Source organism: Pinus tabuliformis, chromosome 3_2 (genome assembly GCF_031772625.1).
Source record: "Pinus tabuliformis cultivar Carrire ecotype Pingquan chromosome 3_2, CPIR1, whole genome shotgun sequence".
In the NCBI taxonomy this organism is placed as follows: Eukaryota; Viridiplantae; Streptophyta; class Pinopsida; order Pinales; family Pinaceae; genus Pinus; species Pinus tabuliformis.
In genome coordinates this window covers 647899944-647909537 of record NC_142302.1, presented here as the reverse complement: position 1 = coordinate 647909537, position 9594 = coordinate 647899944, and positions in this window count along the sequence as shown.

Sequence of the window (9594 nt, the reverse complement as noted above, 5' to 3'; positions counted from 1 at the left end):
GCAAAGTGGGGTATTGACTTTATTACATATAACCCTCACTCGGCCGGGGGGCATGCGTATATCATCCTTGCGGTAGATTATTTTACTAAGTAGGCCGAGGCGATGCCTACATTTTCGGAAGACATCAAAACTGCTACAATTTTCGGCAGACATCAAAACTGCTACAATTTTCGTTTTCAATCATATAATTACTAGGGTCGGTGTTCCTCAAGCGATTATTACTGATCATGGGATTCATTTTCGAAACATCATGATGACTGAACTAACAGATCAACTTGGCCTGCGTCATGATAGTTCTACTCCATATTACCCATAGGCTAATGGTCTGGTTGAAGCGATCAACAAAGTTCTAGTCATTATGATCCGACGAATCATTGGCATTCACAGGTCGAATTGGCATAACATGTTATTTTCAGCGCTTTGGGCGTATCGAACCTCAGTAAAAACATCAACTGGTTTCACTCCTTTTCAAATGGTTTATGGTTTAGAAGCTGTGTTACCCATTGAATGCGAAATTTCGTCACTGCAAATAGCCATAGAATTATTCCCAGCCACTTTCGAAGAGGAGAAACGTTTGTTGTACTTAGCTCAGCTAGATGAGAATCGACGTGATGCTGCATTAGTAATCAAAACTCATGCCAAATGAATTAAAGATCAGTACGATCGAAATGTTACACCTCGTAATTTTTCGGAAGGAGACCTAGTCTTACTATACGATCAAGCAAACGATAAGCTAGGTGCTAGAAAATTTGTACCTATGTGGCATGGTCCTTTTATTGTTAAGCGAAAGCTGGCAAAAGGGGCCTATGAATTGGTAGATTTTTACGGTGTCTCTTTGGGTAAACCCATAAATGGTCTTTATCTAAAGAGATATTATGCTTAAAGCTGGGTGTGGAGATTTTAGTTAGATTAGTTTTCTTTCTAGCTGGTGTGTTTTAGATTAGAAAAGTGTGCTTAGTTTATAGAGTTTTTTTATCATTATTCCTGCTTATCTTGATTTTACTCTTGATATTGCAGATGTCGACGTCTCTTCAAACATGCATTGGGTTCACTGATGGTGCTTGTCATAATACACGGAAAATTTCTGCCGCAGCTTGGGTTATCTATTCACCCACTGATGAGTTGGTATCTATGCATGGGGTAAGCCTTGGTCAAACAACGAACAACATTGCAAAGTATAGTACAGCGATTGAGTTATTATCTGAATCCATCTCATTTGGGGTTCGGAGTTTGATTATTAGGTTAGATTCTAAACTCGTTGTATCTCAACTTAATAGAGTTTATGCCATTAGAAATCCAGTGTTATTAAGATTATTTTTGAGAGTTCGTCTCTTGGAACGTGAATTTGACTACATTGAATATCAACATATTCCAAGATATTTAAATACATTAGCAGATGCAATTTCTTCTCGAATGTTAAATAAACATTTGCAATAATCAAACAGTAAATTTAAAAACATTCCATAACATGTTTTACAAGATAGCTAGTAATAGTGATATAGCATAGCATAGAAGTGTGTCAAATATACATCGTCTTCGATCATAGGTTGAAAAACACCTTATGATCGGAAAAAATGATAGTACAAAAAGCAAAAATGTTGTATCAAGTCTACAAAAGCGATCATCCTATCACTGGTGATGATCATAATAAGAAACCACTGCACGGGCCACCCTACAAAGGAACCTCCTGAAATGTCCTGGGACCCCAATCACATAGCGTTGTAACCTAAGAGGAATATCATCTATGCTAGTCTCTGGAATATTTGCTGTCAAATGCTCTAGATGATTTTCCAATTCGGTCAGGGTCTCTGTAGATTCGTCCCGTGGGGCTGGTACTGCTGCAGCTGGGTGTCTCCTCTCATAGGGCCAGAGAGTGGCTGGTCGTCGTGGACCCACATCTGCATTTGAAACTTTTTACTATCAGTTTTGGACGATTTAAAAACAAAAAAAATTAAAACTTAGAAAATGTTGAGAATGATTTTACCTGAATCATCCCACTGCTCTCCTGGTGGAAGAGTCATGTCTGGATCACCACGATAATCCATCCCAGCATAAGGAAAATCCTGAATAATGAAAAGTTGGTTTTCCAACCAACGAAAATACTCAGGAGGAAATCGAACAACCTCTAAACCCTCCTCAGGATGACGGGCCATAACTGCGACCCAACGCATCGGCTTGGGCTCTCGGGGAAGTCCAACTCCAACGAAAATATGCTATGGGACCAACATCGAGACCCTCTCTAGACCAAATCTCACAAGTAAGAAACCATATCCAAAGTTTTTTAGTTGTCCGTTCTTTGCTCTAGTCAGTTGGCCTTTTACATTCGCCAACACAGCTTCGCACCAGTTGAAGATGGTGCCTCGATAACAATCTATTTCCATTCGCATTTGGGATCCGGTAGCTACACGTAGTGCTGCACTTCCGCAGAGTCTGGTGACAATAAATGCAATCAATTTGAGTTCAGGACGGGAGATGGTTTTGATATCAATCCCTTTGTCCTTTGTTTGGTCATTACAAAACTCTAGTCAGAGACTATCGACAGACTGGCCACCTGGCCTAGTCCCGAATAGAGATAATCGTTCACCTCTCTTGGGAAAACCAGTTAAGAAGTAAATGTCCTCTGGCTCCATTTCAAGCCGGTGACCACCAATAATGAAACACTGGTCCTGTATATTCCATCTGTCCACCAGCCACTGCAAAAAGTCTACTTGGGCCCTCATGCCAGGTATGGCCCAGAATTTAAATAGCTCACATGCCCTCAATGCGTCTATTGAAGGTTGATGATTAATTGCGGAAAGGTCCACATCTTCGTGCTCCCGTTCCCACCAACTGAGCATTGTGTATATCCTACATTGTAAAAAAGGTGGATTAGAACATTTTAGTTCAAAATTTTTGGGCGGAAAATGAAAAATGGAAGTTTCAAAACCTATGTCGCGGGGTCCACACTCTCCAGTTAGGGATAGTACGTAGGTCTGCACTCTGCCCAAGTAGCAGGTGCGGGCCCCTGGCTCTTTCCTTTGTAGGAAAAAGTCGGGGTTCGCAGGTTTCGCATGTTGCGCCTACGGACCCCCACGAGTGGTCTTTTAAACTAATTTTTCTTTAAAAAATAAAAATGGAAGCCTAAAAACAAAATTCAAACGGTTGAAATGTAAGATTAAAGTGATGTGGATTACCTGGAGGTGATGGTTTTCGATTCCAATGGACGGATTTTCCGCAATCTTCACGGGAAGTTTCTTACCCAAAAGCTCTCTTTTCTCACTCTGAAGTCAAACGGTAAAAATGAATTTACAAAAGCCCTTTTTATAAGATTTTTTGAATAAATGGATTTTTAATTTGTTTATTTTTCACTTTAGAAAGGTAAATTTTTGATGCATTTTTATTTATTTTTAAACAGGTATGAGTAATGTTTGAGTTTTTGTGCAGAATATCGGGTTTTTCAGGGAAAATTGATCGTTTTCAACAAAAAACATTAGAGTCCTCTTTAAGCTCTTTTTTGACTCGTAAAATATGAAAAGATTACCGATTTTTTCTTTTTAAACTCGTTAAAATGGAATTAAAAATACGGTCCACTTACAACGCTTTTTAGACCGTATAAACATGAAAAGATTATCGGACTTTTGTCGTTTCAAGTTCGATATTGGTTATAAAAAGACGTGTTGTTGATCGCTTTTTTATTTTTTCAGATCAAAGACACTAATTATGAAAAGCACTCCTTGATCGTAATGGTCAAGCGGTTCTCTCAAGTGTTATTTTATACTTTTTCGGGCTTGGGAGACACAAATTTACGAAAAAGGACAACCATGGAGTTTTCTTAAGTTTTTCTTATGACTCCCTAAAATTGAAAAACGCTGAGTTTCTCCTATATTGGACTCATTAAAATTTAACAGTAAAGGACCTGTTCAATTACAAATAGGAACGAACCACTCCTTCTTAGGGTTCAAATTTTAAACTAAGTTGGACTCATCCGAAGGATGAGCTTATAATCAAGCAAATGTTATCCTCCTCAAGCTTGTCAAAAATAAAGAGGTACTTGCAAGAAATGGTGGGGGAAAAGAGAGAAAATGAACCTGTTTGTTATACTTTGTGTCTCAGAAAAGCATTCAACCACTCTTAAACACGACACTTTTTGTTCACCTAGGTTGGGAAATCCTTTGCCTAACAGTTAATCAAACCATATTGAAAGTCTTCAGCCGGTTTATGGGTATTAGCTTTGGGTCAATTGTCACCAAACCATCTGCAGTGTCGTTATGTGTTCAAGAGGTTAGTCCAAATAAACCATTCATCTGCAAAATATCTTTCATCCATCTTGACCATCCCTGAGTTAGTCCTTGCAAATATATTTCTTCAAACTTGATCTATGATTTCGTGTTGTGAGCTTGCCTACGACAGATCGCTTTCTATCGACTTCAGCTCATTATCTAGAAAGATCATCGAGAAATCGTCAGTACCTTGGAATATGCATGCCTCAATGGTAGGTTTCTCGCCTTCGACGACAGGTTGCATCATTGACCTTCGATCAAAGGATTCTATGACATGTTCGACATCAGCTCATCTATTCACATTTCATGGATTTTACTGAGTACTTTGAGAGCCATTGACATTACTGGTGGTTTCTCTCACACTTGTTAACAGTTTAGATCATTGACTGGTAATCAAGTGGTTTCTACCATGTTCGACTTCGACACATTCATTCACATGGATAGAATCGTACTATTTCGGGAAGCAGAAATCAAGACCTTGAATCTAGTTTCCACCATCCAGGCTACGAGGAATTTTGTTATTCATTATACAGTGGACTATTCATAAACAAATGACTGCGCCCATACTGTGTCTACATATGTCTATACTTGTGATGTCTTACAAAATCATTCCTATATCAAAGCAGTTAGTTAGTTCTCTAGTCAGTTTTGATCTAAGTATGGGAATGCCTACCTCAATGATGATATGATCACATATATATATTTTGTATTGAATGTTTTTACAGGTTCCAACCAGGCCGTCCACAAGATGATCTTCAAGATGATAAAGTACTTCACTCTTCTTAGATGACAAATACTATCCTCATCTATTACAGACTTCGCACTTTAGGGGGCAATTTGTTGCACAAAATATTGTAACCATGACGTTCTGCAATCAGTGTGAGTCTATCACCACTCATACTTTCCTCCTTTGCAAGTCTTAAACCTCAGCTCTTCATGTCAAGCATTGAAAACTGAGAGAAAGCCCTTAAAAATCTCTAAAACTTTGGTTCCACACTTTCTCTTAGCATTACCTACGGTCCCGCACCCACTGGTCATGTCCCCTGCGGACATGCCCGCTCTGTTTCTGTGTAATGGGTGTGGACCCCTGTAAAAGTCAAAAAGGCACAAGTACATTCTTAAAAACTCACTTTGGGTTATTTCTGGAAGCTTCTAGAGGGAATCTTGAGGTGGCAAGTTCGCTCCTTTGAGGTTCATGCATCCCATAACTAAAGGAGCTAACCCCTTGATGCGAGGAGCTTATCCCTTTGAAGGAGGACTCTATCGCTTCATAGGTGGACCTGTAACTTCCTTCCTTTGCACTATAAAATGAGGCATTGGGCTGGTTACTAAGGAGGTTGAAAGCTGAATATTTTTGAGGGTAAATGCTATTGGAATTTAGACTTCCTAATTGAGCTTGAGAGCAGAGATTACATACCTTTTGATCTTATTGGGAAGAGTGTGAGGCTTGTCAAAGTAGAGTAGATTCTTGCTTAGACCCTGGGAGGAGCTTGTACAACATGAAGGCACCAAGGTTGTAAAGTTCTTCTTTGTTCAAAGTTAATACAATCAAGTTTATTTTTCTCAATAAGCTGTCTTTTATGGTTTATTTCATGGATTCCTTGATCACCATGATGAATATGATTTATTATATTGGCTATGCAGGTGTTATTTGATGTGTGCTTGTTTGTGTTTGCGGGTTCTTAAAAGGAAACTCATTCGGACGGTCGAAGCGTGGCTGCCACAAACTAGCGTTGGACTTAAGGTAGGGTCTAAAACACCTCTTGGTTTTTATTTATAAATCACAATATTTAGAGAAAGGTAGATTTGCTTGTTCTACTTGTCGCTAGATATCAGTTGATACTAGGGAGATCGGTCTTGTCCGCAAGAATGATTTATCCGGCCAACAAAAGGTATGATTTTGGATTCCAAATTTTTTCATTTTGTGGCAAACTTTTTTAAAGAAAAATAAGAAATTAATTGTACAAAACCAAAAGCTCAGGGCTAAGCTACACCGAGCTAAGCTAAAGATCAATAATCTAATCTCTTTTCTTGATATTATATACGATGAAGAGGACCCTAAACCTAGGCTAAGCAATTCTCGAAATGGTATTCTAAGGAGGCCCAAAAAGTCATTAGTGTCATCTTAGATGAAATTCCTACTAATACATATGTCTTTGTCTAGCTACAACTAGACATGCCCCACTGGAAAATAAACAATGATCTCTTTGATTTAGGTATCATTAAAAAAGGAAAATCCATCAACAAGTCATCGAGAAAATGAAATAGAGATGGTTTTCCATGCATTTGGCATAAGAGGAGAAATGGAAGGTTGAGATTAAAAGATAGAAAGATCTTTATTTGAAGGATAAAATGCTTAAACAAGCAACATGTGAGTTGGGGTTAGAAGCCTTAGCCTACCAAGTTCCCTCTAGAGTATATCTAATCTACTTGCATGAATAATGGACTTCCTTTAGGATTAGGTAGATTAAAGATGATCAACCGCATAAGATCGACCAACCACTATAATCTTATTGATGTTTATTATAATGCAGATATTGTAGAACAAATTTTTCTCTGTGAGCTCTACTTGTTCAATTTTATTTTTTAAGATAATTCTAATTGGAACCCTAACCCTTTTGTTGGGGATTTGCAACTCAGAGCCTTTATGCCTTATATGACTAGTTTGGTAAAATTGAAGAAAGAATTAGATTTTTATGAGTGAAAAAAAATAGAGGCCAATGTAATGGTTAGGGAAGAATATCCACTTACAAACTAGGTTATCAATGATTTGCAGAGACTAAGGGAAGGCCCAAGTGAATCAATCATTATCAGACACAATTACTAAAATTCTATACAGAGTACCATGAGATGTCCAAAATATATTCATTAGAATCCCTTCTAGATTCTCATGATATTTTGGAAGGATTGCCACCTTATTTATAGGATAGTCACCTTATGGGATATCCTTACTTCAGTTTTTCCCTCAATAGGGTGATTTTCTACACTTATTCCTTGTTAAAACATGGTCCATGGTGGGTATGGATTTGCTTTTATTATCCTTTGTTGTGGACTGTGTCCCACAAGGTTTTATAGAGCTCCCATTGAATGGGATGAGGAAGAAGAGAGATCAAAGTCGATGCAAATGGAGAAGACATTGGGTTACTACAACCTTGGAGAGTTTGGACACCCTGCCGACAATTAGGGTGGTGTGCACGTAGGAATTCTAGAAATAGAATGAGTTGCATGAGGGCATGCAACCAAATTAGTCAAGGGGAGATGATGAGTTTCCAAATTGACATCCTTTTTTCCTATCAAACCATTTCCTTTTTACTTAAGTTCATTCCTCTTTCCCTATTTTTGGATCCTTAAACATGCTTTTTACCATTTTTAGCTCAAAAGAAAATATGATTATTATGTTTCTTCGATTTCTTATTTAAAGATTTGAATTAAGGAATTTTTTTAAGAGTTATCAAGTCTAGGTGGTAAATATGTGTGTGTGTAAGTTATGATGTGTGCATAATAAAGAGGACTGAATATGCCTATTCAGAAGGATTCATAAGATGCAATTAGACAACCATTGGAAGTGTATAATCTTGAATTGATTATCAAATCAAAAGTATAAAGATGCAGGGGCATACTAGAGATTTTGTGGTTGGAACCTTTGAAGTTCATGAGGATGATTCTACCCAATGATGAAAGATATCAATGCCTGATTTCTAGGGCCAACTTGCAAAGAAAATATCCATCAAAGTAATGATAAACAATAAGGATTTATATGGTACGCATATGGTGATATCCAAGGCCTGACAAAACACAAGAATTTTGGAATTAAACAAGGCTCAAGTTAGTTCAACGTGCAATGTTGGTAGCTACACCATCAGCCTATATGTCCAACATAAAAGCATGAGGGGCATCACCTCCCCCCCTCCCTACGACGACCACTTGAATGTTTTTTGTTTTTGTCCCTAGTTTAACAAAAATATTTCTTTTCTTATTTTGTCCACAGTTTGGTGGAATCAATTTGTAATACATTAAACAATGATTCCCTTCGAATTATATATAAGTATGCTTCTTTGAAGCAAGAGGATACTCATAAATCAATGTTCTATACTTGGTCTCGGTTATTAGTTTTAATACAACATAAAATTTGCGTGTGTTATGAAAGTGATTCAAGGACTATAATTATGTTTTTAATTTTTGGTGTGAATAATGTGGATGTGTTCGAGCCTATGCTGATAGTTTTAAGTGTAGAAGTCACAGACCGACCTTGGAGAAGGGACCACTCAAGGTAACATGTTGTGCTAATATTTTGTTCTTTATTTCTGCAAGTAGAATGATAGTTGTTTTTATAGTAGTTTTATGTTATTTGGATATTTTTATGCAAAGTTAATTTAAATCTGTGGTATTTTGAAGTAGCTAATACCATTGAATGGTGTGGATTTGCAAATTTGTTGATCAATAGTACTGGGGACCATTTCCTTGAGATTTGTTCATCGGGGAACAATACCTATAGCTAATTGCTACATAGTCAATCTTATTTGAGTTGTGGCAAGTAGATGTTGTGGAATCAGTATGTTGTAGAATTGCTAGGATTGAGGCCTACCCAGTGACACAAAGCTAGCCACCCAAGAATAAGAGTTTGGTGCATCATGCTCCATCTAACTGAGTTGTGGGTCATCCTTTGGAAAATCCTTCCATCTGAAGCCATGTTCCCATATATTTTCCCTACTTAATAGACTTATGCCATTTAGGACAAGGTGAGGAACTCACTTCTTATGTATATTGCATGAAGTGCCTCACAAGTTTACCAACCCTAGTTTGACAAGATAAATGTATAGTGTATCTTGAAACCTTTAACAAAAATAAAAAACAAATAAATACACCATCAATAAGTCTATAATGTATGGGTTTTTGTGAAATGTTGCACATGAATAAATATATACAATCTATTTTTCTAAGAATTTCCATTAATGTATGATGTTAGGTACCTTGGAAAATTTAATTGTTTCATAAGCTGGAAGGGAAATATCAATGTGTTAGTTGATTTAAAAATTGTTTGTACAATTTATTTATTTAATCATTCATTCTGATGATGTTGTTGTTTTTCCTTCTAGATTGTGAACTTTATCTTTTGGGCTTTCTTCAAAAGGTTGACCTATATTTCCCAACTCTTGCACATGGTTTATTTCTTGAGGTTTTATTTGTAAATGTGTTTATACAACGTATTCATACTTTTGTTGGGTATGTGTTATAATTGTTTCCACAACTAGCTACATGTGTTGTATGTTGTGTCGGGCGTAGCAGGGGGGGCGATAGCCCCCTGCATGGGGTTCACGACAACACCCCTAGATTT